This window comes from Sphaerodactylus townsendi, linkage group LG15, assembly GCF_021028975.2.
Source record: "Sphaerodactylus townsendi isolate TG3544 linkage group LG15, MPM_Stown_v2.3, whole genome shotgun sequence".
Lineage (NCBI taxonomy): Eukaryota > Metazoa > Chordata > Lepidosauria > Squamata > Sphaerodactylidae > Sphaerodactylus > Sphaerodactylus townsendi.
Window position 1 is genome coordinate 10,998,486 of NC_059439.1, and position 26,433 is coordinate 11,024,918.

At 44.9% G+C, this 26,433-nt stretch overlaps 1 protein-coding gene across 1 annotated transcript in view; it reads right to left on the bottom strand.

Annotated features, from left to right (window-relative positions):
- ASIC2 (acid sensing ion channel subunit 2) overlaps positions 1 to 26,433 on the bottom strand; it is a 571,394-nt gene that overhangs the window by 424,218 nt on the left and 120,743 nt on the right. The gene's annotated exons all lie outside the window — the stretch shown is intronic.

The window sequence follows — 26,433 nt, forward strand, 5'->3', positions numbered from 1 at the left end:
AACTTTGTAGGTAAAAGCATTAATCCAAAATCCAGCATCTGGAATTTAGGAATATCTCCGTTTTTATTAATCTCCCCCTCTCTCCAGCTCTAGTGACAATTCCCAAATGCCTTTGGAGACATGGAAGCCGGTTTAGGGAAAATTTTCATACCACAAGAGTTGTAGTGTGCTCATGGGACTTTGCTACCAAGTCTTTCTCACCAGACACAAGGTTAGAAAAACGTGCTGACTCCAAAACACTGTTTTGCTTTTGGGCAAGCCAAGAGTCCCCCTACCCTCAATTTCACAACCTGCAAAATGGCTGCACCACATGTAGGCCAAGAGTGATGTCATAAAACACTTCTGATGTGGCAACACATGGAGTGGGTTTTGAATCTGACAGGCCAGGCCACACCAGTCATTGAGTACAGAGGTCACTTGCGGGTGAGTGACACGGGGGACTAAAAACCTAGAAAGGAAGATGTTCAAAATCTAACCAGAGGCCACAATAACAGACCCTCCCCCAGTACCAGGCATCTGGAATCCAAAAACCAGCATTTGGGCCAAATTTCCAAATATATCTGCTTTTATTAACCTCACTCTCTCCTCAGCTACTATGACAATTCCAAGGTGTCTTTTGGAGCTATGAAAGCCATTTTCACAAAAGATTTTGGTGTTACAAGAAGTGGACCCCTTCAGCGGCAGCTGAGAAAGGGGGAATATGGGTTCTTCAAATATTCCCCCATGCTCGAAAGTGATTTTGTTCAGGTAAGCAGCTGGGAGAGAGAAGAAATGAACCATTTATTGGGATCAAATCAGCTTGCAAGCTGTACATACAGATCTGAGGAACAGTCCAAACATATATGCACATTGGAGGGTTGCAGTCAGCACACTCCTGCACAACCTATGAACCACCAAGCCAGCACAGCCCAGAATTTCCTGAAAATAACATTAAATATCAATGACAGATTTGAAAACAACAACAAAACATACACATTTTTTTTCTTGTAATCTTCTTTGCCGCCATTCTCTTTCAGTGAAAATCCTTTGAAGATTCACTGGACTTACTCCAGTCTAAGTCGATTGACTTAGTCATCCCCCCCCCCCGCCCCTGCTCACATTTGATTCCAGATCATTGAACAGTGAAATGTAACCGTAATGTCCAACCCTTTTGAGACCCCACCGCTCACTTCCTTCCATTGCAAGAGCTGTCCGTTCACTCCAAACCTGTTTCTCATTTTTTAACCATTTACTCAAGACAGAATCTGTCCTTTTACCCTCTGACTGTTGAGTTTAATCAGGAATCTTCAGTGAAAGTCTTTTAGCAAAAGGTTATTGGAAGTCTGTTATCTCTCAGATCACTCTCCCCCCCCCCCCACAAATGCTTGTTGAAAGGAATAACTGCAAAATCTTTGAGACAGGACTTCCCCTAGCAGAAGCCATGCCTGCAACATATCATGGCCTTTTCTGCATGCACAGCATGCCCAATGCAGATTTTCCCAGTGGTCAAATCTTGCATTTTGGAAATTATTCTGCACACCTCCTTTCCCCCTCAGTCGTTTTGGGGTTCCCCCCGAAGTCGTTTTGAGGTTTTCCATGTCTTTTCATAGGCATTTGTTCCACATGCTGCTGAAAATGTATTATTTTTGATGGTGATGAGATGTCCATGACACAAAAGAACAACCTTCCCCCTTTTTTCTCTTTTGTGTTGGCGCTCTAGCGTCACGGGACAGTTATATTTTGAAGCTGAAATTCAAAAATGTCTCAGCCTCCATTTCTACTATTGAGAACTACCAGCCCAAAATGGAAGCCAGAACAACTACTGGAGCAGGCGCCATTACCTGAAGGAACAGAAACACATAGCCCCCACCCCAAGGAACCACATTTTCTGACTTAATTTCATCTGCAGGAGTCCCTTTATTGTTACTGCAGGAGTCCCTTGTCAGTTTCCTCCTCCAAAAGCAATTTCCCTTCTCAATTTCACTTGTTCCTAACTGCTAATGCAAGATGAAATTGACAACGCTGATATAATCGACCTGGCTTGTGCCTGTGCCCTAAGATACATTTGCTAATGTTACAAAGAGGGGGGGAAATTAAACATTCCTTTGGAAAATGGAGAAGGGTGGGGGATGGGTGCTGCAGGGTGGGGGATGGGTGATTACATGGGTGCGAGGATAGGGGTCAGGTTTTTGATGGGGTGGAGAACTAAGGACTATTTCAACTTGACTGTGCGCTCAAGGGAAGCCTGTTCGGAAATAGATTTTTTTAAAAAAACATTGTAGTAAAAGTGCTTGAGAAAACAACAGCAGGGACATGAGGGTGAAATGTTTCTGCAGCCAAACGGAGGACAAAACATGTAGAATTAAAAGAATAAACAGAGCATTTGGTGCCAAGACGCGATCTGCATTACTTGTGCGAAAAGGCCCATGTTCTGCAGAAGGCCCATGTTCTGAAGAATTCAATAAGTGCTATTGAAACGAATGGCACCTAACTTGGAGGAAACCTGAATAGAACTGAGCTTTCAGGCTGAAAGGCAGTGTAGTGCAATGGTTAACAAAGATCCAGGAGAACCAGGTTCAAATTCCCAATTTTGCCGTGGAAGTTTGCTGGGTGACTATGTCAATCACACACTCTAAGCCTTAAACTTTATATAATAAAATGGATGAGAGGAGAGCAATATAAGTCACTTTGGGTCCACATTGGGATGACAATTGGAATATAATTGAAATAGAAGGAGCCCCGTGGTGCAGAGTGGTAAGCTGCAGTACTGTAGTCAAAGCTCTGTGTTCACAACCTGCGTGTGATTATGACTGAGGTCAGTTTCAGGTACCAGGATCAAGGTTGACTCAGCCTTCATCCTTCCAAGGTACTTAGCTTGCTGAGCTTAAAGTGTAGGTGACTGGGGAAGGCCACGGAGAACACTCTGCAAACAACACCTGCCTAGTGTGGGGCCAGGACCACGTTACTGGTCCTACACAGCTGAATTAGTTTAAGAAATAAAAAGCAAAAGACATAGTTAGAAATAAAAGCAAAAGACATCTGCCATTAGAAACAAACAGTTTTTACTTCGCAGAATATAGATAAGATTACAGAATGTGAACTCTCCCGAGGGAGAGACACGCCCCCTTCCGGGTGGCTCTCGAGTGAGAGTCACACCCAGCATATGAAAGACCCCAGTCTTTATAGATACAGAATACAGACGTCACACAATCATCCCCTTACGTTTCACGTATTAATCCACACCTCTTTCACGTGCTACAAGCATGTACCTTAAATCTCATTGGTCAGAATCTGTCTCCTGGTCACATGAAGACAGCCTCTATTCTAAGTATATTCTCATTCCTTCTGTTACTCAAACGCTGCTAGCGCATGCCCTCTCTGTCTGCCCATATGCAAAAGGGGCAGCCATAAAACTAGCTTGCTGTCTCCAAGAAAAAACCATTTTGCTAAGTTTCTCCCAGAGAGAGAGATGTCCTTAGGCAATGCAGGATTCCTTAGGATCATAAAACTTCCTTCTCCCAACATGATTCTAACAACAATTATACCTTTGATTCTAAGACAATAGAATTATGATCAAATACTAATAAATGTGAATCACTCATTATCATTTCTGTGTTCATTTAACTATATAGAAAAACACTTTGTAATTTAACTAATCACATTCATTTCTAACCCAAAAACCAAAGTTATAAAATGCATATGTCTGATGTCACGTTGGCCCTCTTGGTGACAAGATCTCAAAGATGTTAACTTGCTTGCCTGCATCTTCACTGACAAGCTGGTAACATTCCTTTGACCTGCTGCAAAAATGCAGGCTTCTGCTGGTCACTATACAGAAGCTTCCATTTTGATTCTTCAAATCCTTGGTTCAGGCCCTTCCATGTTTCTTGATTAAATACAATTTATAGACATTCTGATCCATCTCCACACTAGGAAATGTTGTGATGTGATATCACCCCATGGGTCAGTGAGGACCTGGTGGTTGGCCAGGGGACTACCTTTATCTTTCAACCCTATGTACCCTTTCTTAGGAGTAAGCTCCATTGAAACCGGTGGAACTTACTTCTGAGTAGGCACACCTAGATGGACTCATCTCAGCTGCCAATGCAGAAGCAGACACATTGGCCAGGCAATGGGGTTTCCATGTAAGAGTTTTCTGTGCCCCCCCCCCCAATGACTTCCCTTTTCCCTGTTTTTTGTCCTGCTGCACTACCAGAAGCTGTGCTGACGGGGGCTTTCTTACCCCAAAATGGTAATTGCCATAGAACTACAGCATTTGAAGAAAAAAAAACCTCAAAAAGTTATTCGGTGACATGGCAGGGAAAAGGGCACCTGTGTGTGGCTGAAAGCAGGAAAATGGCATCCATACGGGCAGGAACTTTGCAACACAAGGTGCCCTTTTCCATCCAAATGCTCTGCTAACGAACTTGATTGGCAGCCTTTCCAAACCTATTGGAACACAGCAGGGTTGAGAAAGTGCATAGTGGGAAAAGTCCGATTAGGGCTTGATGACACACAGATGCCTCACAAGAGGAGCTGCAGTTTGGAAGCCAAAAGCAGATTCCTCATGGAATCATCTGGAGAAGGCAGCCTCAGCTTGCTCACCTCCCTGGTAATGGAAAGTCACAACCAACTTATGGCAACACTGTAGGGTTTTCAAGGCAAGAGACATTCAGAGGTTCAGACATTCAAAGGCTTTCACGGCCGGATTCAACTGGTTGTTGTGGGTTTTCCGGGCTGTGTGGCCGTGGTCTGGTAGATCTTGTTCCTAACGTTTGACCTGCATCTGTGGCTGGCATCTTCAGAGGTGTATCACAGAGGGAAGTCTGTTGCACACTGTGTCTAGTGAGAAGGGAAAGTTTAGTGGGGTATATTGTCCATGTCCCAGGGTGGGGAACCAATCAGTAAGTATTTGGGTGGAATTTACTATGCAAAGGTGTGACTGATTGCATTGTATTGCGAGTGGGGTTATCAGTCCAGTCACTAGACACAGTGTGTAACAGACTTCCCTCTGGTGAACTAAATTAGTCTGTGCACTCCAGCATATGCCAGGTGGGTGATCTTGGGCTAGTCACAGCTCTTTGGAGCTCTCTCAGCTCCACCTACCTCACAGGGTGTTTGTTGTGAGGGGGGAAGGGAAAGAAGATTGTAAGCCCCTTTGAATCTCCTACAGGAGAGAAAGGGAAGTTATAAATCCAAACTCTTCTTCTTCCACAGAGGAAGCTGCCACATGGATCCCCACTAAAGTCTTGCTGTGCTCACAGAATAAAAAGGCAGGCAGAACATTTTCAGGCATAAACCCAGCAAACAGCTGGGTAAAAACAAGAACATTATTCCTTCCGCACTAATTGTAGTACTTGCCAAGGCTGAACCAAAACAAAAACAAAGAGAGATGGAGAAAATGCATAACTAATGTGCTTGATTTTTCATAATTAATAATTTGCATAATATGCATGTTAGTCTGGCTGGACTTTGGAATCTGGGACACAGAAGTCCCGAGTTATACGATTATGTTGTTTCTATATATGCAAATCTTCCTTAGTGTGTTGTATGCTGATCAAAGCTAATTAAATTGGCTGAGATTATCCAGTGTGTGTGCATGCGTGCATCACGTTTTCTTTTCTCTGCAGCATGTGAATGGAAGGGCAGTGCTTTAGGCTTGGAGGGGGGTAGGAAGCTGAACTATAACCCACCCTCCACACAGGGCCGGAGCGAGGGGGAACTGCGCCTGGGGCAAGCATGTGCCCTGCGCCCCTGCCATGCCCCCGCCCCGCCCCACCCCACTCCCTTGGTGCTACGCCACTATCTCCACATATGGTACCTGACCCACTTGGCTGCTGCTCTTGAAACAACATCTGAGTTATTCAGGCATGATTTGGGCCAGGACAACACTTGCAAGAAATCATTAAAAAGCACCCTTCTGATAACTGCTGCCTAAGGAAGCAAACAACTTAAACCTGGCCCAACTGACATGGATCTGAACGGATCATTTCAAAGCAGCAAGAATAGGAGCGCAAGCAACTTGTAGGTTAAGGAGAAGTAACGTTTTGAGCAACAGAACAGCTGACTGGAAAGCATCCTCACTGCATTGTGTCTAGACCACAGGTGTCAAACTTGCGGCCCTCCTGATGTTATGGACTACAGTTCCCATCATCCCCTGCCATCAGGAGGGCTGCAAGTTTGACACCTATGGCAAGTCAGTCCTGCCAGTTAGCTGCAGGGGCTGGTTGGGGTTACCTTCCACTTGCCATACCCCCACAAAACCTCTCCGCCAATCACTTGAAAAGTTTTCCACCTTTAAACTGAAGATTCGACATTTTGAAAGTAATAAGGCAACAAACTAGTGAATTGAGAGCTAAACACATGCTGCCACTTATGAATAAACAAATGATCGCCAAGGGCACCGGGGGGAGGAATGGGTGCTAACCAGCCATCAAGGACACACAACACTCACACCCCTTCAGCCCACAGCACGGGGGTCCTGCTGGAAGCTGGGACTCGCCTCCTCTTTCCCTCCCCTGTGGTGGGACAAGCAGAGCAAGCAGCAGACTCACCTCCCACAGCCCCAGTTCACTGCGGTGGCGGGTGAGTGGCAGCTTTGGTGCCTAGGACACCCCCAATCCTTGGAGTGGGAATTAGTAAGGAAACCTCATCCGTCTGAAGTACTGGGGAAGGACAAGACTGACAGTCAGTGCAGTTCTCAGTAGCATAAAATGCTGGGAGTGAAGGACTCTACATTGTTTCCTACCTCAATGACAGAGAAGGGTTTATCAGTGAGTCAGATAGCTAGAGGGGGTCAAGACACTGGGCACCTTCTCTCTACTGCTCTGACACTAGCCTTTTGATGTGTAGATTGATATTCTCAGGGAACGTCCTTCCTCCTGCTTCTCCTCCTCTCTCCCACCATTCTTACACACACCTTCCATCCCGCACTATGTGTGCAGAGAGATGGAGACAGTATCTCTCACCATCCAGCTAGTCAGATTATAACAGAGAACCTCTCTCTCCACTTTTCTATCCAGAATGGAGTTCACTAATAAAGACTTTTGAAGGAGGACATTGATATAGTAGGCATCGCAGAGACATGGTGGAATGAGGAGAACCAGTGGGATGCTGTTATCCCAGGTTACAAGCTGTACAGGAAGGTTAGGACAGGGTGTATTGGGGGTGGTGTTGCCCTCTACATCAAAGAGAGCATAGTGTCACATAAAATGCAAGGGGAGCTGATTTCCCTACAGAATCACTGTGGATATCAATACCAGGTGTGAAGGATGGTCTAATATTAGGAATATATTATCATCCCCCTGACCAAAGTGCACAAGAGGATTCTGAGATGGAAAAATAAATTAGAGAGGCCAACAAAAGCAAAAACGTAGTGGTAATGGGTGATTTCAACTATCCCCATATAAACTGGAAAAATGCATGTTTTTGTCATAGTAAGGAGAGAGGATTCTTGGATATGCTAAAGAGCAGATGGTTGTGGAACCAACCAGTGGAGAGGTGATCCTAGATCTAATTCTATGTGGGACCTAGGAACTGGTATGGGAAGTCAGTGTTGTTGAGCTGATAGGGAACAGCGACCACAACGCTGTCAGATTCAGTATCTCTGCATGCGAATAAGTGACAAATACTAATGTATTTATCAAAAATGAGGGGGATAGTGTGCAGGAAGCTGAAAGGGAAAAACAAGAGAGTCAAAACTGTCCAAGATGCTTGGAGGTTATTTAAAAACACAGTAATAAAAGCTCAGCCGGAATGTGTTCCGCAGGTTAGGAAAGGCAGCACCCAGTCCAAAAGAAAGCCACCATGGTTAACAAGGGAGGCTGAGGAAATTATTAGAAAAAAGAAGATGTCTTTTAGAAAATGGAAGTCCAGCTTGACTGATGAACAATACGAGAAGGAACACAAATGGTGGCAAAAGAGAAGCAAGTTAGCTGTAAGGAAGGCAAAAAAGGGTTATGAGGAACGCATGGCTGTGAACATCAAGACCAGCAACAAGCAGTTCTTCAAGTATATCAAAAGTAGGAAGTCAGCTAGGGAAGCGGTAGGCCCGTTAGATGATGAAGGAACAAAAGGTGTGCTAAAGGATGACAGGGAGATTGCAGAGAAGCTGAATGAATTCTTTGCATTTGTCTTCACCCAAGAGGAGGTGAGGAAAATTCCTGCACCTGAACCATGCTTCCTAGGAGGTGTATCCTAGGAGGTGTAAATTAGTAGAATCTATCGTTAAAGATAAAATTATAAAACATGTAGAAAAGCAAGACCTGCTGAGGGAGAGACAGCATAGTTTTTGTAGAGGGAAGTCCTGTCTTACAAACTTACTAGAGTTCTTTGAGGGTGTAAACAGACATGTGGATAAGGGGGAACCAGTGGACATTGTCTACTTGGATTTCCAAAAGGCTTTTGACAAAGTTCCTCACCAGAGACTGTTGAGAAAACTCAGCAATCAAGGAATAAGAGAGGAAGTCCTATGGATTCAAAACTGGTTGAGGAACAGGAAACAAAGGGTGGGTGTAAATGGGAAGTTCTCACAATGGAGAGATGTAGGGAGTGGTAGCCTCGTCCACTTGCTCTTGCAGTTGGAGGAAGGCCATGCTTCGGCTGAGCCGAGGCCTGGAGAGGGCCACCAGGGAAATGGATTCCGCCAGCTCCTCTGGTTCAGCAGATGCCGGGAGAGAAGAGACGAAGCCCTCTTTGGGGGCTACTGTACCCTCCTCATACTCCGAATTCAACGGACCCCGGAATCTCAACTTCTGCATGCCGAAAGACATCAGAGTCCAACAGGATCGGATAGCGTGGCTGGTTGAAGACCACGTTTACTCCGAGGAAATGTAGAGAGTCTGCATAATGTAAGGAACCTGAAAGGACCAGACTTAAAGTAACTGGAACAGTTCTTTATTTCTTAAACTTCCAAGATGCACAATACAGGAAATGCAGACTCTGACCTTTCCCCACCAGACCGCTGCTTTTACGAGCTTCTCTGGCCCCCGCCCACAGCACAAAGTAAAGTCCCCCAGAACTCCAACCTCCAAAGTAGGTTCTCACGCAAACAGAAAGTAAGACTCCACACGCATACAGTAAGCACAGATAGGCAGCAAGGTTAACAGCAATCCTGGGCACGCAGCCCAGTCCAAGGAATGTTACCAAGGCCAGGCTGGTGGACAGAAAACAGAAATCAACCCACAACCTTACAATATGTTAAGTCCGTAACTATGCTAAATGTTTTACAAGTTGTTCAGGTTATATCTTTGGATTTAGACAGATTACTTATCAACCTCTGTCAAACAGCAATATTTATAACTGTAACATCTGTTGGTATCTAAATATGTTCCTATAGGACTAGGTATGTCAGAGTTTCTCTTCGCCTGGAAACCCTCATTCAGCCAATGCAAAAAATGACACCTACAATATTTGTTTATAAATACTTGATACTGATATTTAATAAATATGGCAGGCAAAGTCTCAGTAAATCATAGAATGATAGAATCATAGAGTTAGAAGAGACCACAAGGGCCATCAAATCCAACCCCCTGCAATACAGGAACACACAATCAAAGCACTCCCGACATATGCTGATCCAGCCTTTGTTTAAAAACCTCCAAAGAAGGAGACTCCACCACTTTCTGAGGCAGCGAATTCCATTGTCAAACAGCCCTGACGGTCAGGAAGTTCTTCCAAATGTTTAGGTGGAATCTCTTTTCCTTCACCTTGAATCCATTACTCCGTGTCCTAGTCTCTGAGGCAGCAGAAAACAAGCTTGCTCCCTATTCGACATGACATCCCTTCAAATATTTAAACATGGTTATCATGTCACCCCTTAACCTATGCTTCTACAGACTAAACATCCTCAGCTCCCTAAGCCTCTCTTCGTAGGGCATGGACTTCAGACCCTTTACCATTTTGGTTGCCCTCCTCTGGACCCGCTCCAGCCAGTCAATATCCCTCCTGTACTGCAGTGCCCAGAACTGTACACAATATTCCAGGTGAGGTCTAACCAATGCAGAATAGAGAGGTACAATTACATCCCTCGATCTTGACACTATACTCCTATTGATACAGCCCAGAATCACATTGGCTTTCTTGGCTGCCGCATCACACTGCTGACTCATGTTTAGTTTATGGTCTACTAAGACTCCCAGATCTCTTTTGCATGTAGTGTTGTCAAGCCAGGTGTCACCCATCCTATATCTGTGCATTTCATTTTTTCTGCCTATGGAATGTGGAATCAGATTGCCCTATTTTAACAAAGCAATATGATACGGCCCTAAATTTTATATCTGTTACCTCTAAGGAACAAGCTGTAATTTAATCAGCAAAAATTACATGTAAGATACACTGGACACCATAGCACCTGGTAAAAGGCTAAGTAAAGTCTCTAATTGCTGTAATTATTTTTTAAGAAGCTGTTTGGCACTCAGAGAAAGAAAGACAGGGGGGTGAGGGGGGATAGCTGGATGGCTTAGACATATTCCATGTTGAAAAGCTGGTCAACCGTGCATTCCTTCTCCTCTGTCCCTCAGATCACCAAGCAAGGAGGTCCAATAGAGGTCACCAACGAAGACACACGTATGACTGTTGGGATTAGCTTTACAAGCCCAGCTCTCCTGATGCCAGATGTCCTGCTTGTGGCGCGGCCCATTTACATCTCAGAAGATCCCACTCAGCCGGATGATACCAAGTACCACCCTGATCGCCAAGTCAAATATGAACTAAGCAGGTGAGTCTTTCTACCTGTTTCCACAACAAGTTCAGACAGCATCCTCAGAACAGTTCACCACGGGAAGCAAGAGAAGCAGGACTCACGGGAAGTTCCTGGAATGATGCCACCATTGCTGTGTTACCATTATTAGGTTTTTGTGGTAATTATCAGATCTGTTAAAAAGGGACACAGGGTAAGAAGTATCATGTTTTCCAAGCACTGAGATTGATATCAACTCTAAAAGCACCCTTAGGGCTCAGCTAGACAATACATGTGACATGGGGATGTCTGTGGGTGACATGAGGATGTTTGGAGGTCCACATAGAGAGTCAAAGCAAGCACGTTTCCATGGCAGAGTAGGCATTCAAACCTGGGTTTCCCAAATTCCAGTCTCACGCCTCAACCACTATACCAGACTAGCTCTGTGGGAACTGTGGGCCTACTGCAAAAGTTTTTTTTAAAGCACCAGGCATTTGTAGAAGAGACTCCCTTCAGGTCTATAGGACATTCATTCTTCAGCCTTTGGTCTAGTACCATGTTACACATTCTCTTGGTAGTTGGTAACTTTCTCAGAGCATTGTTGTTGTGAGAAAATTGTGTGTGTGTTTATTTGGGGTCTTTCTTGAGAAGAAAAACAAAATATAAATACATACAGTATAAGCCTTGAGGTCCAATTCAAACTCTTTAGCATCTGAGGAAGCCTCCAAGGAGACTTGCACAATTTCTGCAGCACTACCCAATTCTCCTTGAGATTTCACACTGCCCTTTAAAAAAATAAATAAAGGAAGTGATCAAGATTAAAACGAGAATGTCAAGCCAGCGGTCTTCATGATCATCCACCTTCAGAACTGAACTACAAATGAGTAGATTCACTTGAACTGGTAATAAAAACAGGGATTTCAAAAAACTGTGACCACTTCAAACCCCACCTAATAGCACAGAGTACTAAGTGGCAGCTGAAAAGCTTACATGAGCTCATGCCCCGTCTCTGAAATTACACCCTGGCAGGTTGTTCCCTTTATGCTTAGTGAAGCTGTCCATCCTCGATGCAGAAAAGCAGCAGCTGAGAGTCAAACTGGCAAACGGCCGCATCTTCTACCTCCAGCTGTGCCCTGAATCCTACAGAAAAGAACACGTCTTTGACTCCTGGATCAGGACCATCCAATTACTGTGGCCGCCCTCAGATAAAATATCTGAGATAAAGGAGGAGGTGGCCATCAAGTCCAGCCAAATCCGGAGATCTCCACCAAAAGTGAGTCCTCCATGAAGGCCAGCCACTTGGGAGAGCGGGTAGGGAACCAAACAGGAAGAACAAGAAATGAGGAGAACGGAGTGGAGGTGCTTGCATTTGCTGACAGAGAAAGCATCTAATACCAGAGTCAACAACTAATTTCTGAAAGGGTTACAGAATAAACAAAATTGGCACCACACTTTCACCACACCCAAACTAAGATACAGGCAAAGGGATCTAGGTTTCTTTCCTCCCCAGGCTGAGCAACAGCAAGGGGCCAGTGTGGTATAATGGTTACAGTGTCTACCTAGGATCTGGGAGAACCAGGATCAATCCTCACCCGACAATGAAGGTTACTGGGTGGCCTTTGACCACTCACTTTCCAAGCACAGCCTACTTTCCAGGGAATAAATCAGATAATGGGGCTGTGTAACATACCTACTGGACAGGCTGGCTTTGGAAGATTGCATTGGTGCACTCACCAGCTTGGACTACTCATGAAAATAGCATTCTAGATCATATGACCTTGTATCTGGAGGTAGACTTGGAACCCCTGCACTTAGCAGAGATGGAGAGGCCTGCTATATCCAAGAGAATTCAGCCCCACCCTGTTGGTCAACACAGCAGTTTGCCTTCCAGGTGGTAGGTCCCTTGAAGCAGCACCTGCCTGAAAGGCCTGTGGCAAACCCATTCCAACAGGTTCCGGTAAGAGGGGAACACCTACAGCCATGGGTGGCTCAGAGACTGAAGGTTAACACCAGCTTGGCTGGGTAGAGGCAGGGCAGTCTCAGAAAGAAGTTGGAGGGCAAGTCCCGAGGCTGGCCAGTATCAGTCACACCCCGAGGTGTAGCTCCAAGGGGGGGGGGGTGCGACGCACTGGGTGCGTGCCTCTGTGGAGGCGTGGGGGTGTGTGGCATAGTGGGACGGGGGCGTTCCGGGGCGGGACGGGGCAGGGCAGAGGACGCAACAGTGCACCAGGCACTTTCCCCCCTTGCCACGCCTCTGGTCACACCTGATTGGTAATAGCTCCTATCAGTCAACCCACAAAGGTGAGGCAACGCTCAGGGAGGCAGGAAGAGGAAAGGGTGGTCATATCCCTGGGAGTCTCCCTCATAAGGTCAGGGACGCAGGTCTGGGAAGACAGGTTTGCCTTCCTTTTAGTTACTTGGTTACACAGGAAGACAATAGAAAGTCAGCAAGAAGATGACTTTGAGTATTATTAACCTCTTCTCCTCTCTATAAGGCCTGTGGAGGGACTCTGGAGGATGTGTTGGCCCCATCCAACCATTACAGTGTGGCAGACACTCATACCTTTCACAGTAGACAGGGAATATCATTTCTAAATATTTCCTATCCTCAAGGCAAAAACAAACATATCAGAGAAAAGTTCTAAATGTACCCCAGCTACGCTAACTTTCTACTTGCAGAGGGTTTTCATAATGTACTCAAAATGGAGGGATATGTGGGTCTCCTTCAAAGGACTTGTTAAGCAGGGACAGACTGATTATTTGACTGATCAGGTAAGTTAACAGAGGGCTGTGGCTTTCGAGGGTTGCTAGCAGTCAGAAGAGAGCTGAGCCAAAGCCAAGCAACCGCTCTTGGACTGCAGGACTCACTTGGCCCAGACTCTTCCACAGGAGCAATGCTCAGTATCAGCTCACTGGTGGCTTCCCGCCACATGGCCACCGGAGGCAACAGGTGAGTCAATGCCCATCATCAGTCCTGCTGCTGTGGTCTGAGTATCCCCCACAAAGCAAGCTTGCAGTATCAAAGGGGTCACTCAGTTTGCCTGTTTCCTGAACCGTTTAAACATCCCAGTCCACAGAAACAACCGTGGCTTTCCTTCTTTTATGTAATATATACACTTATGTTTGCTGATGATCTTGGTCTTGCACCCAGAAACCAGGTAAATCAAGGGATGGAACCTCTGTTCCAGCCCATACTGAAGGAGAAAGCATTACAGAGGTCTTTCCTGCATCTCCAATTGAGAAAAAAGTGACTGAGGTCAGTGGCAGTCTTGGACAGAACCTTTGTTACAGTCTTCACTGGGAAAGAAAGGGTTAAAGAGCCCTTTGGTGGATCTCAGCTTGGGCACAAGTGGCAAAGGTCAATAGAGACCTTGGAGAGAAACTTTGCTGCCATCCACATGAGGGAGAAAGCATCAGAGAGCCCTTTCATTGGTCTTAGGTTGGAAAAAGGTAACGGAGGTATAACTCAGTACCTTGGGTGCAGGGGCTGTGTTGGGGACCCCAGACCTTCAGTTAATTAACCTCAGATCAAGAGATTAGGGCAGGGAGACAGAAATCTGCTTTCTTGGCATCCCACCGTGCTGATTGCCGTGTGATCTATTCTCTCCCTCCCAGACTCTGTCTCCCAAGAGCCCAACCAAGAGAGCAACTGCTGGGAATGAGCAAACCACCACCACAAATCTCAGGGGCGGGAAACGTAAGAAAAAACCAAGCAAGGCCAAGTCTCCTGAGAGCCCGGGCAAAGCCCCAGATCCAACCCTACCTCCCAAGGCAGAGCAAGGCGCTGAGCTTGTCAGTCCCGTGCCTCCGCAGACCAGGGAGATGACAGAAGTGTTGGAGGAGAAGCTGGGAGAGAGAAAACCCTCTGGCAGGAATCCCACTGGCGAGAAAGGGAGGCAACAGAGGAGCTACCCCACCAGCAGGTACCAGTAGAGCACTCTGTGTGGGGGAGATCATGGACACGTGCGAGGTTTCCAAGAAAAGACTGGCCAACACATGAAACTGCCTTGCGCTGAGTCTACCAAGAACAGCATTATCTTCTCTGACTAGCAGTCACTCTCCAGGGTCTCAGGAAGAGGTGCTTCACATCACCTGCTGTGCGATCGTTTTAACTTGAGATGTCTGGGATTGAACCCATGACCTTCTGCAGCTGATGCTCTGCTAGTGATCCTTTCCCCCTGATAAATAAGGCACACTGCTGTTGAAACTGGGCTGTGGCCAAAACTGGTTAACCCGAGTAGTATAATCCCTACTGCCTTGTGCAATGTTTAGGCATCTTTTCACATGTTGTGACACAGCAGTGTGATGTTGCTGACTGTCCTTGGCAGGGATAGGTGAGAAACCACAGAATGTAACAACAACACAGGTAAGCATACCACAACACTATGAGGGAGAGAGGCAGAAGATTCTGCTCCTTTTCAATGGTAGTCCAGGGTGAAATGCAAGATGCTGGCGCAGTTATTAAATCTGTTTTGACTTCAATCAGCCCTCAGTGCAAACACAAAAGCCAGCAAAAGGTTTTGTGTTTCCTTTGCAGTCCTGTATTAAGGTGTGTGACACTCACATGTGACACAAATAATAAGAAGCATCACAAAGGAAAATTATCTTCAGTTAAACTGATAAAACATTGGACTAGCAGAGTGCTCAAGGCAATGGCACAGAACAATTTACCAGGTGTGTGTGCTGCTGAGAAATAAAGTTACACACTGAGCCTTTTTATCTTGGCAAACAAATATGAGTCCGTTATTGTAAGATATACTATGGTGTTACCCCTGCTATATTTCACTGTCTTCTGTGTCTCCTTCTTTATTTGGTGTGTTATTTGGAATAAAATTCCAAAAACCCTTTTATTTCCCCTTTTATTCTATTCTTTTCTTGGTAGCATGTATGAGAGGTAAGGCAAATGGATGGCATTTATGGAACTAAGGAAAATCAGGTGGAAGTCCCAATATTTAATTGAACCAAAATAAATTTTTATTTATAACTGGTAGGTAACTTCAAGGTTCCAAACAAATTATTTTCAAAAATTAAAATAAAATATAACTGAGGGGCCAACTACTTTAAATCACTTCCAAACAGCATAAAGTCATTCTGAACCTTTTCACTCTTTCAGTGAAACTATGTCACCCTTTGTCATACAGCTTCTGTCCTTTTCTAACAGAGTCCAATTTTTTCCTGAGAGAGAGATTTGACACTTTAACTCTGACAGGTTCTATATTTTTCACAGATTAATACATCTCAAAAGGACTTCAATTTCTCCCTCTCTCCTTGTAAAAACCCACAGCCCAGATTCCTCTCACACAGATCTCTCACTGTCACACAAACCTCTCTCACACCCAGAGCTGTGTGTGTGTGTGTGTGTGTGTGTGTGTGTGTGTGTTCAGCACAGATTCTCAATCTGACACACTCTGTCTCCCCCCCCCCCTTTTCTTTCTTCCTCTGCTCATAAAGCCCAATCACAGCTCTCCTGCCTTTTATGGCCACTCCCTCTCGCTCTTCAATCCAACCATAAGATTGTTACATATGCCATTTTAGGCAAGGCAGAGATAGGATTCTAACCTAGTCTAACTAGCTAGGACGGAGGGATTGGCAGGGTCCATGTCTATGTCTTAAAAGGAGAGGAGAGAAGCTGCCAGTAAAAAGGAAGGAAGATTCCTTGGCAGAAGCAATCAGCACATCAAAGGGTTCCCCTTTCAAGTCTGAGGCTAACAGGCAGCGCAAAGTCCTTCACTTCCAACACAATCAGTCCTCAGTGCAAACTTCAAATCCAGCAAAAGTTTTTTTGGTTTCCTTTCCAGTCTGGGATTTACTTCTACATGCACTTACCTTTCCTGTGATTAGGTTCAATTGTAAATAACAAAAATACATGTAAACCAACCCAACCAAACACAATTTGGCTGGGAGGCCATCCTCAAGTGGTTTAAATCAGTACAATTCACATCGTACAAGGTTTTTGTTAAAATTACAACATGCCTGACTAAAGCACTGAACATCCCAATGTAAACACTGTTAGATGGACTAGATCTCTCTCTCTGCTCTTAATTAGGACCATTCAAGATAACTGTCAAGATGGTTGAAGTTAGTGATTCAAATTTCTCTATAAGCCAGGTCAGGGAGGAGCACTGCCCAAGGGTGTGTATATCCACAAAGAGGCAAAGTGGGGACATGTCCATGATGTCCACGTGAACAAGGGCAGTTTTATTAAATGGGTTTTTATATATGTAACTAAAGCTTGTATTTTGATGCACAGTGATTAATATTTATAATTTGATTAAAGTTTTTGGAATATAATTTGAGCTTTTCTTAACTGACAGTGACAATTCCATATACAAGGTGTTATACCCCTTTTAACCTTTTTGGAGGTACTGGGTTGAAAGTTCCCCCCCCCCTCCTTTTTTGGTTCATTTTCACCTTTACATGTGACACAAATAACAAGTGTCACATAGGAAAATGATCTTCAGGTAAACGCCAATGAAACAATGCAGACATGAGTTTGAGGATATGTGTATAAAGTCTGTGGCTGTTCAGACATATTAAGAGAGGAGGATTATGGGTTCAAAAATGACTGATTCTCCCCCACCCCATTTCAGAAGATCCATGAAGGAAAGCCATTCTAGGCGAAGCAGGTCTGAACAGAGAGGTAAGAGCTGCCCAGAGCAATTTATTTGATATCAATAAAAGAAAAGCTGGTGATTCTGTGAAATCCTACAGTAGACCATAATCAGTAGGCCATAAACACCACATACAGTCAGAGATTAAATGAAATTTAATTGAATTTTTTTTAAAAAATGAAATTTTAATTGAAATTTCAAACTCTGAACATCCCTTCATTTAGGGCAGCATTGTTCAGTTACTGCTTCCTGTAAAAGGAAGACAAACAGTCTCATTGGCCAAGGAACAATATGCTGGAAAGCGTCATATGTGGTGAACAATACATCATCTTAGCAATAAGAAAATACCAGTGCCGTCTTGCCTGGTGATTTTTCCTTGAACACATTTTGGAAAGAAAGATCTCTGGCTAGGTCCAGCTGTCCATCTCCATTAACAGAAGACATTTCCATCAGCAAAATGGGACTTCCTCACCTCTAAGCTCCCTCAGCAGCCCAAAATACTTCCTAAAATGCTATTCCAGGCAGTAGCCCTTCAGAAATGGCATGAAGGCTGAATATATTTCATTTACAGCTGAAATTACTGGCGGATGAAGACGACCTTGACAGTTCCATAGTCCAGAATTTGCCTCTGCCTGCAACGCGGGGCATCCAATTCTGGTTTTGCAACAATTTGATTAGTGGAGTTGTATCTTCATCTTCCCTTTCCTCCCTTTATTCTTAATTGTCAACCTGCCACGAGGGATGCCATTCCTCCCTTTTCATCAGAGACAATCCAGGGTATGCCAGCACCCGAGGCAGACAAACCAAATGGCACCACTCCATGACAGAAACGGCTGCCAACTTTTTTTCCCCTCCAAAATCTGAAGCCTGAGATGGGTTGCCCTACCTGGTCTACTGCTTTGGTTGGCCCAGATTTAGAGCTATCTGTTTCTCCTGTGTGCAACCAAGCCTCCACAAACTTACTTGAAATATATTGAATTTCAACCCTTTTTTTTTTGCTTGATTTGTTTATTCAGACATTTATACTTCGCTTTTCTCCTCAATGGGGACTGAAATTGGCTTATAACATTGTTCTCCCCTCCACCATTTTATCCTCATAACAACAACCCTATGGGAAAGCAGACTAAGCTTCAGTGATTGGCCCATACCAAGCTTTTGTCGGAGGGAGGGGATTCAAACTGGGCTTCCCAGATCCCAGACCCTACACCGTGTTGGATTTCTGTTTTCTTTTTATTCCTCTGTCCTCAGCACAATCCTTTCACCTCTTACATTCATTGATCCATTCATATTCCACACAACTCCTCCCTACCACTGATTTCACTCCTCCATTGAAATCACAATCCTCTCTTCCTGGTCATTAATTCTCACTCTCTTTTTCTCTCTCAACTTTTTCAGGTGCTGTCTGGCAACCCAGCAAATTTGTTTCTCTCATGAGATCCTGTGTCTGGGGCAACTCCAGGCAGAATAAACAAGGTGTCAGATCTCGGTCCAAAGAGAAGAAATAGTCAGCAGAGTACAGGGAAGATATACAAAGAGGAGTAGCATCTACTCTGGCTGCAATATGTGAAATAAAATAAATAAATAGAGGTGTTTGTTGGAACTTTTAACATTTATTTATATACATAGCTCCCACCTCTCCAGAGCTCCCACCTCTCCAGAGACCTGATCAAGATGTCTCACAACTTAAAACGATACAGTGAAACCATAGAAACAATAACATGCATGATAATTGTTAAAAACAAGCCTTTCAGAAAAAGACATACAAGTGAAAACAGCATTAAGCAACCACTGCCAAAAAAACTCTCCATAAAATAATTCTCAGTCCAGGGGTAGGGCATATAATAGCTAAAAAAAGATTAAAACGCCTTAGTTAAAAAGCCTTGGTAAAATGACACGTTTTCATCTTGTGCCTCTCAATCTGCAAGGTGGGCATCAAAACAGCCTCAAGGGGAAAAGGCATTCCAAAGGCAAGGGGTCACCACTGAAAAAGTCCTGGCTCTAGTCACTACCTGTCTTGCCTTTGCGAGGGCTTAAGAAGTATCTCTTAACTGGCGGGCTGGACATAACAGCAGCAGGCAGTCCTTCAGGCAGAGTGGACAGCCCTCCATTTGCAAACCCTTGGGAACTTTGAGGGGAGCAGAGTGGGCAGGAGTTTCACATATGCTACAATCACATCTGGATAATTACCCAGAAGTGAAAACATGGACACAGTTTGACTCTTAAGAATTCCCTCTATCTCTATGGTAAAGATCATGGCAATTGTGAGCATTCCTGGAGAATCACATGCATGTCTCTCCCCCCCCACTCCCCACGCACTTTTCCACTGCTCTCTTGATTCAGCACAAGTGAACGAGGGCAAAGTAGGGCTGCCAAACAAAGCCTGAAAACTGGCAGGAGGGTTGGGGGCAGGTATTTGGTGGAGAGCAGCATCGTGGCAATGAGAACCAAAGAGTTTCCAGCAATTCCCAGAGCTACCTACCTACCACTAATTTCAGATGGGACATCATCATACCCACAATACTGTGGGGCTTGGGGGAACAATAATATTTTCCCCATGTTGTTACCATGTTGTGAGGTTGTTTCGGTTTGCTAGCAGCCTGACTCAACCTTGGGTCTACATTCCTCCATCTGGGCGTTGTGCCCAGACCCATCGTTATCTCTTCCCTAACCTTGCTGCGTGCTTGCCATCACTGGCTTCTGTTCTGTGTGAATCTCTTTCTTGGTGGGAATAGTGGGATGGGAAAACCGGGTTGTTTTGGGTTGGGATTTTCCACGGGAAAACGTTTGCCCATAAAAGCGGCTGCTGGGGGAGAGTCTGGTCAGATTCCGCATTGTCTGTAGAAGATCATGATTGCCAGTCAATAAAGAGCTTTTAGAAGTTACTGTTGTTCTGGACTTTGCTGATTCCTTACAGTGCAGTGGGGGCAATGGGAATTTGGAGAATGGGGGATCCTCCACCCCATGGGGAGGATGGCAGAGTTCGCAGTTGAGGCAGCCAATTCTCCACCTCCCCCCCAGGACCATGCCCAACCAAGTCACATTTACATCATATCCGGCCTTTGTAACAAATCAGTTTGACACCCCTAATGTTACCCACCCACGCCCAAATACAAACACAAAGGACCACATTTTCCAGCCAAATTTGATCAGCATGATTGATCTGATTAATGCACGGTTGTTACTGCAGCAGTCCCTGATCACAGGCGGTTCTGACTGCCCCCTGCTACAAAATCACTCTCCAAGCATTACCACTAGTTTAATATAAAACTGATAAAGCTAATGCAATTGACCCAGTGATAATATCCCAAGTTCTCTGTGAAATTGACAAAGCTCATTCAATTGATCCTGCTTCTTTGTTACCTCTGTCTCATTGTTACATTGCTAGTTCTATATAACAAAGAGAATTTTTAAATACAAAAAATCCTTTTAAAAATGCAGCAGGGAAGGAGAAAAAGATTGAAAGGGAAATTGGAGAACTATCTAGGACCTGGATAACTGTCAGGTGTTGGTTGGGTTGGTTAGAGATCACACGCTCAAGGGAAGCTGGCTCAGAAACAGATCAGAAAAAACAACAACATTATGGTTAAAATGCTCCAGAAAACAACAGAGGAAAAAGGAAAACATTTCCAGAACCAAACAGAGGAAAACATGTCACATTCAAGGGGGGAAAAGGTAGAATTTGGCAACAAGATATGTTGCATATGTGCAGAAAAGGCCTATAACTTATATACAAGTGTCAGATGACTCCCTCAGTTTGTTGCTGTTACACATAAAACATGCTAGTGATTCAGCAAATAGAGCAGTGGAGCCTAACTCAGATGCATCCAAAAGCTTCCTGAAATGGAACCACCTTTATAGAGCATCTGATGAACAAATTATGATACATAAGAAGTCTGTATAGTTAGCTGTCCCATTCTTTAATTTTAAAAAGGCAATAGCCAAGTTATTTCAATTGAGTATTCTAAAACTCTAAAATAACCTGGTCTGAACATGTACAGTCCCAGTGTGGGACTGCACAGAAGACTGAAGATCAATCCAAAAATCTTTGTAATAAACATGGAAGTAAATGTAATATAGCCCTGATCTAAATAGCTCAGGCCAATCCAATTTTGCACCAGGCTCCTTTTGCCCTAGCTATGCCTCTGCCCAGAGGGGAGGGCAGAAGGAGCTGCTGGCTGGGAGCCCAGCTGGTGGGGGGGGGACTGGGGAGGGCAGGGCAGGGGAGTCTACTGTCCCTGGCCTCAGAGAGCTGCTTTTATCAGCACTGGGGGTGGGGCTTAGGGAGGCATGGCCATGCTCCAGGGGCGGGTGGGAGCATGGCGCTGCCCCTGAACCCCCTCCCCATTAAAAATCTATACCTACATCCCTGTCCTATCATTTTTCTTCCTTTTGCTATGGACATAACCAAAAAAGGCTTTTTGGTTGTTTTTAACCTCTCTGGCAAGCCTCAGCTCACAGTGAGCTTTAGCTTTTCTGACTTTCTCTCTACACATCCTGCTTGTTTGTTTGAATTCCTCTTTGGGGATTTCCCCCCTTTTCCATTTCTTGTACATGTCCTTTTTAAATCTTATCTCAGTTGAAAGCTCTTTAGACAGCCATCCTGGTTTCCTTAGACACCTCCCATTTTTCTTCCTCATCGGAACTGTTTGAAATTGTGCCCTCAAGATCTCACTTTTAAGAAACTCCCAGCCATCATGCACTCCTTTCTCTTTTAGTATTTTTGACCACGGGATCGCACCCAGTAGATTCCTAAGCTTACTGAAATCTGCTTTCTTAAAATCTAGAATGTGTGTATGACTATGCTTAGCATCCCCTTTCCACTGTATAACAAACTCCAGAAGAACATGATCACTCCCACCTAAGGATCCGACCACTTTCACTCCACTAATCAGGTCATCATTATTGGCTAGGAGCAGATCTACAATAGCAGTTCCCCTTGTTGCTTATTCCACCTGCTGGACCATGAAATCGTCTGCAAGGCAAGTGAGAAATTTGTTGGACCTGACTGTCATGGAAGACTCCCAGCAAATATCTGGATAATTGAAATCTCCCAGTGGGTTTTTTTCTCTTGAAGAGGAAAATACATGATAGCCAGACCTTCCTGCCACAGGTGTAAAAGCAGCTGGGGGAGGCCAATTTTTGGCTGAAACATGACAAAAGTGGAAACCTGAAGGTGCCTCTGCTCAGCTGCCTTGGCTTTTCTTGTCCTCAAATAAAGCCACAGGGTCCTGCTCTGTGTTTAAGTAAGAATTTTATTACAGGGACTCACAACCCAGCAATGGGGTTCTGCAATGGCTGTGAGTGTTAAAGGCTGTGAGCATTATTATCGGCTGGTAACTCTTCTCTGACTGTGCTCTCCATGGGGACAGACAACCTCTATTTTGAGCAACTTGCTTCTACAGAATGAATGTTAATGCATAAACACCAGCTATCTTTCTAGCAGGGCCAGATTAACATTTTTGAAGGGCGGGAGGAGGACAGAGTGGTGCCCCAATATATTATATATATTTTTCTTTAAATAAATGTATATAATGAACATGTGTAATGTAGGAGCAGCAATGGCGTAGTGGTGATGAGCAGGTGTACTCTAATCTGGAGGAACCGGGTTTGACTCCCCACTGTCGCTTGAGCTGTGGATAGGGTTGGTCAATACTAAAAAAATTCGGTAAAATTCGGATTTGGGTATTTTGGCGCATAAAATGATATGTATACCCGAATCCGAATCATAGCCAATTCGGATATGCCCAAAAATTCGGGTAAATCCGAAAAATTCGGGTCCGTTTTATTATTTTTTTTGAATTTTTGGTGTTTTTACACGTTTTGGCCTGCAGGGGGCGCAATTTTAAAGCTAGCAGCACTAATCTTTCAGGATATCATCCGGAGACTGTCCTGATGATTCTCCTCAAGTTTAAGGAAGTTTGGTTCAGGGGAGACAAAGTTATTGACCCTCAAAAGGGGTGCCCCATCCCCCCATTGTTTCCAAAGGAAGCTAACAGGAGATGGGGGCTACACTTTTGAGGGTCCATAACTTTGGTCCCCCTGAACCAAACTCCACCAAACTTGGGGAGTATCATAAGGATAGTACTTGTATGATACCTCCTACAGAAATTTTGGTGTTTGAAGTAGCTCTAAAAGTGCACCCCTCACAGTCACCCAAAGAAATTTCCCCAGATTCTGTGCTCTGTAGTGGCTGGCTGGCTGGCTCCATTGCAGCCAATGGGAAATTTCTGTGGGAGGGCTGTGGAGTGCACATTTCTCATGGTAAACCCACAAACCCGTTGCTTCAAGGGGTTCGATGTTATGGGTAGGGTCCATCTCCCACTGCCCCCATAAGCAAAGTTCCTCAAACCTGGATGGTGTCATTCAGAGACTCTCCTGAAGATACCCTGAACGTTTTGTGACTGTACCTTGCAGTAAATGTGCACCCCACAGCCCTCCACCAGAAATTCCCCATTGACAGCAATGCAAGGAAGTCACTGCAGAAAAAAAAGAATATTGGGCAAATTTTTGGAGAGCCTGCAGTAGGGCGCATTTTTTAGACATATCAGCACCAAAATATCAGGGTATCATCGAGGTGACTGTCCTATTGACATGACACTCCCAAGCTTTGGTGCAGTTTGGTTTAAGGGGCCAAAGCTATGGACTGGCCACCTCAAACATGGTAGCCACCATCTCCTTAGCTCCCATTGGAAACAATGGGGATAAGGGAGCCCCTTTGGAGGGTCCATAATCCTTTGCCCCCCTAGTCTGAACCATAACTGCACCAAACTTGGGGGGTGTCATCAAGGACAGTCTCCCTGATGATACCCCTGTGAAATTCGGTGCCACTAGCTTTAAAAATTCCGGTTTTCATGTTCTCCACCGCTCCTGCTGCACATGAAGCCTGCTGGAGGTGAGTGAGCTGATTGAGAGTTCATGCAAAACTCCAGCATTTTAAAGCTAAGGTGACACCAAACTTTCAGGGGAGTGGATCATCAGGAGATTCTGTCCTGATGGATGACCCCCACCAAGTTTGAAGTGCAGAAGTTTGGTCTCAGGGGAGCCAAAGTTATGGACTCTCAAAGGTGTAGCCCCCATCCCCTATCAGCTCCCACAATTGGAAAAAACAATGGGGGGATAGATTACAACCCCTTTTGAGGGTCCATGACCTGAACCAAACTGCACCAAACTGATGAGTAACTGGAGGCAACATCAGGACCTTGAGTCACCTGATGATTACCCCTAGATGTTAATTTGAATTGCCGATAGCATCTCAAAATGCGTCCCCTGCAGAGCACCCCCCAGAAATTTGCCCAAGATTCTTTGTTCTGCAGTGACTTAGCTGTATTGCAATGTCAATGAGGAATCTTCTGAGTAGAGAGGGCTGTGAGGTGCACACATCTTCTGAAGGTATGGTCCTACAAAACTTTCAGAGGTATCTTCAGGGAGATGGCTCTCCTGGATGACACCATCCAGGTTTGAGGGAATTTTGCTTCAGGGGGTTTAATTCTATGGGACCCCAAAAGGGTGAGGAGCCCATCTCCCACCTGCCCTGAAGTAAAGTTCCCCAAACCCTAGACGATAGCTCATCCGCCAAGAGGACCTCTCTGAAGGCCACCCTGAGAGACTGATGAGTTCCCTACATGAAAATGTGCACTCCACAGCCTCCTCTCACTCCCAGAAATTCCCTATTGACAGCACTGTGGCAGCTAAGTCACTGCAGAAACAAAAAGAAATCTCTATTACCAATTTCTGGTGCCTGCAAAGAATACATTTAATGCAGATGTATCAGTACTAATTATTACCAGTGTATTATCAGGAGACTGTCCCTGATGATGCCCTCAAGATTATGGTGCAGTTTGGTTCTCAGGGGGGGGCCAAAGCTTATGGACCCTCAAAGGGTAGCCTCATTCCTTTCTTAGTCTCCCACATTGGAAAGAATGGGGGGATAGGGACACCCCTTGCTGGGGGGTCCCATAACTTTGGCCCCTCAAAACCTAAACTGCACCAAACTTGGGTTCTGAGGGTATCACTCAGGACAGTCTCCCTGATGATACCCTGAAAATTTTGGTGTCCGATATAAGTTTAAAATGCGCCCCCTGCAAGGGCCGTAGAAACGTGAAAAACACACACAAAAAATAAAACACGCAATTCGGCTGGTGATCCGAATCCCATAGATTCCTGGACTCTGTTAGAAAATTCGGACAGCTTCAGATTCCTGGACCCTTGCTAAAGAGCGTCCGAATCCCGTCCCTGGAAGATCAGTGCAGATTCGGTAAAAAATCCAGATTCGGACTGTCCGAATCTCCAACCCTAGCTGTGGAGGCTTATCTGGAGAATTCAGATTAGCCTGTGCACTCCCACACACGCCAGCTGGGTGACCTTGGGCTAGTCACAGTTCTTCAGAGCTCTCTCAGCCCCACCTACCTCATAGGGTGTTTGTTGTGTGGGGCGGGGAAGGAAAGGAGATTGTATGCCCCTTTGAGTCTCCTACAGGAATGAAAGGGGGGATATAAATCCAAACTCTTCTTCTTCTACATATATAACCAATAACTCTTCTAAACCACAGAATAAATTGTGTTGATCTCTATGAATTAATAAATTAGACATTTGCATTATAGTATCAATCTAATTATCGATGAATTTCTTCTAGAATTCCTTTTGTTGTTAGGAGACAAGGCAGTTCCTAGCCAGACCTGTATGTTAAATATTAGGAAGACAGACTTTAATGAACTCAGAGGAATTATGAGAGTAATTCTATGGCAGGAGTGCTGGAAGGGGGAGGGGCAAGTGAAGGGTGGGCTCTCCTGAACAAGAGGTCTTGAGAGTTGAAGCCATCAGCATTCCAGTAAGATTTGTTTTCTGCTGCTCCAGAGACTGGGACCAGGAGTAATGAATTCAAGGTGAAGGAAAAGAGATTCTACCTAAGCATCAGGAAAAACCTCCTGACTGTAAGGGCTGTTCGATGGTGAAATGCACTACCTCGGAGTGTGGTGGAGTCTTCTTCTTGGGAGGTTTTTAAAGAGAGGCTGGATGGCCATCTGTCAGGAGTGCTTTGATTGGATGTTCCTGCATTGCTGGGGGTTGGACTTGATGGCCCTTGGGGTCTCTTTCCAACTCTATGATTCTCAGGCAGAAATGTGGTAAAGAGTTCACTATGATGGGGGAAATTTAAACTCTAATGCA